Source organism: Myotis davidii, unplaced genomic scaffold, assembly GCF_000327345.1.
Source record: "Myotis davidii unplaced genomic scaffold, ASM32734v1 scaffold89, whole genome shotgun sequence".
Lineage (NCBI taxonomy): Eukaryota > Metazoa > Chordata > Mammalia > Chiroptera > Vespertilionidae > Myotis > Myotis davidii.
In genome coordinates this window covers 1,377,041-1,384,157 of record NW_006300372.1, presented here as the reverse complement: position 1 = coordinate 1,384,157, position 7,117 = coordinate 1,377,041, and the positions used below count along the sequence as shown (strand labels likewise).

The window sequence follows — 7,117 nt, the reverse complement described above, 5'->3', positions numbered from 1 at the left end:
GGGCGCGGGGCGGGGGGGGAGAACAGCCCAAGGTCTTAGAGACGAATGAAGGAGACAGTCAAGTAAACATAATTAAATTATATTCATTCACTCATTCAACAAATATTTATCAAGTGCCTATTAGACACCAGGCATTTTGCCAGACACTGGGATACCATAGTGAGCAAGACATTGATTTATACTATCATGGAACTGACAAGCCCAACGTAAAGGGAGACATTAATTAAATAACGAAAAGAATGAATGTGTAATTAAAAACTGAAGTAAGAGCTCTGAGGAGGTGTTAAATGGTCTTATGAGAACTGGAGGAACCTGACCCAGTTAAGGAAAGTCAGGAAAAGCTTCCTCGAGGATTTTGGCAATTGAACTAAGACTTGAAGAAAAGTAGGAGTTAACAGGGTGGGTGGGATAGAGAGAAGATGAAGAGGAACAGTGCTGTAGAGAGAGGGAAGAGCATGGGTAAGGGTTAGGGAGCAGAGGGAGGCAGTGATTTCAAGGAAATGAAAGGCTAATTTAGAAAGCGAGTGAGGTAGAAGATGAGGCAGGGGAGGAAGCCAGGGCTGGCTCTCACAGAGCCCTGCAGGCCTTGTTGGAATACCACTAAAGAATTTAAACAGGGACCCTGTATGGCAACTGCAACCAGTGCTGTACTAGAGTAAATACAGTGTGGCGATGGAAGCATTAGGGAATAAACTCATCTAAACTGGTACATGTGGTATGGAGGAAGAGTAGGGAGGTTAGGTTGGGGGGACGTGTCAGACAGGCTTTCTGGAGGAGAGAATATCTGAGATAAATTTTTGAAGGATGAGTATGACTTAGCTAGGCCATGGTTGAAGGGTGGAGGAAGGGAGAGAGAAAGAATGATGTTGGTGTGAGGCTGTGGGGGGACTAGTAGAAAAACAGGTCAGTAAGAGAAAAGGCAATGGGGTTAGGCAAGGAGCAGATGATGAAAGCTTCATACGTCATGATGGGGTCTGGGTTATACTTATCCTTACGGTGGCAGGGAACCCATGGACACAGTCAGAGAGCTTTAGCAAGAGATGGATGGTCAGATTCATGTGTTAAAAAGGCCACTAGCAGCAGGGTCAAAGGGCACTGAAAGAGAGCCGTGCTGAAGAAGGGGACCACTGCTGCCTATCTCAGCAGCCCAGGTGAGAGAAGGTATTGCATCTGAACTAAAGCAGCCACAGTGGGACTGAGGAAGATGATTTTAGGAGACATTAAAAAGGTACAAAAGAAAGGGTTTTGTCACCAATAGGAGGGGTGTGAGTGATTTTCCACTCCACCCAAAGAATAGTATGGACAAAATGGATTCTTCTGTTTGTGTTGAGTCTTGCCTTATGACCTGATACATGATCAATTTTTATAAATGCTCCAGTGGCCTTGAGAGGAATGGTGTTCATTAATTTTGGGGTGCAGAGTTCTCTCATGTTCATTCAATTGGGCTTGTTGTGTATTTCAATCTTCTATATCCTTAATATTTTTTGTCTGTTTGCTCTATTATTTATAAGAGAAATATATTAAAATCTTCCACCGCCATTGTGGATTTGTCAACTTCTCCTTATGGATTTGTCGATTTTTGTTTATATATTTTCAGGCTCTGTCATTATCCCACAAGCTTAGGCTTTCTTATATCTTTCTGTTGATTATTCTACTTATCTCTATGCAGTGATGCCTTTTACCCTTAATCATTCTTTTGGTCTTAGACCTACTTTATATGATATTACTATCGCCATATCAACTTTTAATTTTGTTAACATTTGGTATCTACTTTTCATCCTTTTGTTTTTAACTTTTCTGTATCGTTGTGTCTTAAATATGTCTCCTGAAATCAGTGTAGATGAATTTTTAAAAAATCCAGTAGCTAGTAAATTTAGCCCATTTGCATTTATTGTGATCATAATACATTTGGATTAATTTCTACCACCTAATCTTTAGCAATTTTTCTATTTCTTTCCCTGGATTCTTTTGAATAAGTACAGTTTTATTTATTTTGTTTCATTTCCCTTTCCTTACCAGTTGCTGGTTGGAATTAATGAATACTATTTCTTTTCTTTTCTGTAGTAATTACCTTTAAAATTTGATATTAACTTTAATATTTAATATTAGCTCACATTTTGAGTTAATAAGACCCAGGTTAATTAATATCTATAAGAAATAGTTAAGTTATGAGGTGATGCCATTCATAGAGATAGGGAGGGAAGACTTAAAGTGTACTTGGAACCAAAGGTGAGGCCTGTTTTACATATGCTGGGTTGGCGGACACATCCAATTACCACCTTAACAGATGCCTGTGCATCTACCTTCAGTGGCTTTATATATTTTGCAAAATATCTCCCTTCATGGATATTCTGCATGTGTAAGCAGTGACAGGGGCTAAAAACAAAAATAAAAAATCAGCATTTGTTTTCCATTGATTCTTAGAACTGTGAGTATTCCCTTCCAGCTTAGTGGCCAGGGTCAAACTGAGCACAAACATCTTGTTCCTATAGCAGGCTTCACAAAGGTCACCTCAATAACTGTGGGTAAACTGAGGATTGAGCCTGAAATGGTGACCGGGATTCTGCCACACATAACACTGCTTTCCCTTTGCCTCCTTCATTTCTCTGCTATCTTGGTGGCTTAAATGATTGGCGGGGTGGGGGTGGGGGCTTAATTTCTGCCAAATATGAGAGGGACTAAAAAATTATAGTTTCATACCAGTTTAAAAATTACTTTAAATTAAGCATTCAATCAGGGCTGACCTAGACCACCTCAAGCCTTGACTGGTTCAACATAACCAGTTACTCATATCTCCTACCGGTCAGGTCATAGTTCTATTCTTTCCAAGTGCTGTCATGACTTTTGAGCCCAGGCAGGGTGGGGAATGTTAGGGGACACATCTGGGAAGGGGTGAATGACTCGCCCAGGTTCCCAGAGCCGATTAGTGCATCGAAGGGGCTGTACGGTGTTGCTCACTGTACCACATTGAAAAAGTGACTGTGTATTCCTGGGCAAGGGTGTACACTTAGCATCCTGTTCGTGTGTGAGAATTCACGCTCTCCTCCAAAAGCTACAGCTGACAAAATATGTCAGCCTTTAACATGGATGTTCCAAAGGTTTGGTGTTCTCTTCACTTTGGTGTCACTAATAAGAAAATCTTCAGGTTTTCCCAAAATCTCACTAGTGCCGCAAATTTCAAAAGGCTGGGCTTAGCATACAACAATGGCATGAAGTCCACTTGATCTTTGACATCTCCCAACACACACACAGACACACACACACACGCATGCACACGCATGCACATGCACCCACAGAAGGACAGAGAGGAAGAGAGGGCGAGGGAGAGAGAGACATAACTCCTTCCCCCAACAGCCAACAAGAGGATAGTAATAACAAGAAGCAGAGCTTATAAATTTCCATCATGCTTAATGCCTGATTTCATGGAGTTAATGGATTCATTTATTAGAGCAATTCGTGTAAATCCCCAAGGGCTTGCTAAGGCTGCTGCCTAATGGTTTTATCACCTCATAGACTTCCTTTATTCCTATCCTCTAACAAATACTGTATTGGCAAGGAACTGTGGACCAACCACTGCTTAAAATATTGGTAAACTGTAATAAGACAAAAAAGGGGGGCGGGCTTTTCATGTCTCTGGTGTTTCCTTCAGCAACAAAAGGGTTGTCATTTTTTTAAGTGTCAGCTGATTCATAAATGCTGCTTCCACAGTCTATCAATTTCATGTTGACTCAAGGCTTATTTTCAGGAGTCAGCAGGTCCCCACCGGGTTTCCAGGTATGGATCTGCACTGAGGGGTGATGGGAGCAATCTGAAGCCAGTAAACCATCCATTACTGACCCTCCTCCTGGGGGAGCAGGCAGAGAGCAGAGTCTCAGCCGGGCATAACCGCAGGCTGCCCTGTAATCCGGAAGGAGGGGTGCCTACTGACCCCTGCAGAGGTGGTTTAGCTGGAGAGAGCCCCGCAGTGATGAAGTCCGGGAGGGAGAGCATTAGGATGGTCCTTGGCCAGAGCTGGTGCCTCCAACCTCAGTCCGCCTTCTGTGCATCTGTTCCCCTTCATCCCAATGGGATGGAAGCAAGAATACAAATAGAGCCAAATCCATGCCCAACACTTAGAACATGTCCTAATGGAGACTCTCCATGGCTGCTGGATCCAGAAGGGCGGCCTCCTTAACACGCACAATCAGGGGCACGTGGGACTTCCATTTGAGAAAACCCAGGCACAACAAGAAACAAAAGTCTGTCCACTAAAGACTGACATTACAAGTGGCTATTTCTATAGTTAAATGGCAGCACTAATATACAATTATTATCTCCTGCCACAAATTAAGGATATAACTTAGTAAGTGCTTGGGAAAAAATTGATAAAACAAAGAATATTAATGATCTCTTAGTTGTATTTGAAGGAAGGGGCATCTTGTAATTATTCTGTGCTAATGGGGAGGTGATGGGTGAAGAGGGCCATGTTTGGAAGAACCAAATTGCTTCATGTCAGAAGGGATGCAGAAGCAAGTGGAGTGAGAGGGAGGTGAAGAGGCTGGGTGGGAAAAGGGCTGAGAGAGACTAAGAGAGAGAGAAAAAAACAAAACAAAACAGAGGCGGACACAGAGACGTAGAGGTCTGTGGATGAAAGAAAAGGCTCTGAAAGAAAGAATGAGGATTTGAGAAGGAAATGCAGCGTGCTGTGCAAGGTAAAATCTGCTGTCTTCCCTGTGGAATCAATGTAAACTGAATTAAGTTTCTATCTGTTATTGTACTATGTGAAAGGGCTGGACAGAGTTTTACCATATATGAAGAGCATATCTGGGATGCTCTGACTTTAAATATATGTTTACATGGAATATGCAAAATTCTCTTTGGGGGTTTGTGGAGGGACATCAAACTATTAACTGAAAGTGGGGCTAGTGTGACTGGCCCATGTGGCTGCAGATAGCAGATGTACCAGAAACACTAAAATGCCTAGAGCAGAGAAACAAATGGACGCTTCCAAAATGATCCCCAATTACAAAGTCACCAGGACAAACTATCCAAACTGTTGCCTCCATTTACAGCGGAATTAATTTCTGTGGAGTAGCTCCATGAGGCTGTTCCAGGGATGGGTGGATGGATGGCGAGTGTGGAGAATGGAGGGGGCTGGCTGGCTTTCTGTGACATTCCCAGGGCTCCTGACACCTAGTGATGTGGGTTCCGCTGGGGAATGAGCGACACCGGGAGTCCCACTGTAAGGTTGGCATGGGGGCGAAAGCCGAGACTGTTGGTGATGGTGATGGTGATAACCAACGTCTGGGTCACAAGTAAACAATTTTTGCCTGAAACCACAGACAGCACCACACCTTATACCTGTATACTACGTTTTCCTACATATACATACCTGTGACAAAGTGTAATCTCTAAATTGGGCACAGTAAGAGACGAACAACAATAATGAATAATAATATAGAGCAGTTATACCAATATACTGTAGTGGAAGTTAGGTGAACGGCCATAACGTAGGGGTGACTTGAACACAAGCACTATGATACCACAACAATCGATCTGATAACTAAGACGGCCACTAAGAGACAACAGGTGGCTGTGTGTCCAGCATGAATATGCTGGCCAAAGGGAGACTCATGTCCTGGGAGGGATGGAGCGGGACAGTGTGAGATTTTTTCAGGCGACTCCGAGTGCTGCACAATTTAAAACTTAGGAAATGTTTTATTTCTGGAGTTTTTCATTTAATATTTTTAGACCACGGTTGACCGTGGGTAACTGAAACCACAGAGAGGGAAACCGTGGAGGGGGCGGGATGACTAGAACACTGCAGTATCAGTGAGGTCACTGAACCCTTTCCTGGTGAGTAAGGGCACATTAGGGCTTTGTTTCAAGAGCCCCGTCTGGAGGCTCAGAGACACCACGTACCAGCTGTTGACCTTGGACAGACCACTAAACAGTTCTACGTTTTGGCTACATTTTATTTATAAAATGGGGGAGATTAGTGTCTGTTTCAAAGGGTGGTGTTGAGAATTATATGAGTCAGCTTGTAGCCCAGAATACAATGCTAATGATGATGATCATTATTATGATAAGGCCACCTGATAACCAATGTGTACAACCAGCATCTACTCACACCTACCTACGAAGGTTCCATGTCAGGGTCCTGGTCTCTTCGCCTCTGCCTTGTACAGTCCTTGAGTCACCGGTACGTCATTCTCCTAAACGGTGGGGACAAGTAGATGCTGTAAAATTCTAGTGTTTGTTGGCTTTGCTTTTTAATCCTCAGAGGCATAATTGATACGTTTTTACACTAATTTTACAAATTTGTGGATAGTGGGCATGGAGGACGTTAGAGGATTATAATATGCAATATGGTGGTTTCTGTGTCATCATAAGTATGTCTCATTAGACAGTAATTAGGATGAAGATGGCCTGTGCACAAGGACACCCTCTCTGTGTGTCATGAGGATGCGTGGAGAGCTGTGGAAGCAGGCAACGACTGGCATAGCCTTCATAACGATCTGTCTCAAAAAACTTCCCTTGGCACAGTGTTTGCCCTTTAAAAATCCCATGTAACACCCCCACATAAGGCTCCCCAGTTACGGTTCTGTTCCCACCGGCAAACACAGAATTTTCCTTTACACATTACCCCTCGGCTGTCACTATTGTGGGAGGCCGCCACGCAAGTCCTCCAGGTCTCGAGCCTGGGCTCTCTGCTATCTCTGCACCTGGGCCTGGCGGTGCCCAAATCAAAACCGTGGGAGGATAGAGGGCAAAACCTCAGCGCCGGCCTCTCGCCTTTTGTGGGTTCCAGCCAGACCCTGGGGGTTATTTTAGTGCAACTTCGGTATTTAATTTGAGGATGTGTGTGGATCAGAAGGAGGGACCAACACATTATTTTCTTTTCCCTTGGTCAAATGATTAAATTTAAAGTTCTAAAAATCACACAGCTTGATCCAAAGCCGTGTCCAATTGGAAGTGAGAAATGGCCAGACAATCCCTCCCCTGCCAGGACTATCCGTCCTTAGCTGCCGGCCACCACATGGGCCCATTACCGTGGGCATCACCTGGCCAGTCTGTGGCTCCCAGCCGACCAGAGCCCTGCCCCCCAGGCTCCCTTTCCCTGCCTGTACGTTGCACC

At 43.9% G+C, this 7,117-nt stretch overlaps 1 protein-coding gene across 4 annotated transcripts in view; it reads left to right on the top strand.

Moving 5' to 3' along the window:
• Positions 1 to 7,117, top strand: part of FGF1 (fibroblast growth factor 1) — a 95,112-nt gene that overhangs the window by 64,980 nt on the left and 23,015 nt on the right. The gene's annotated exons all lie outside the window — the stretch shown is intronic.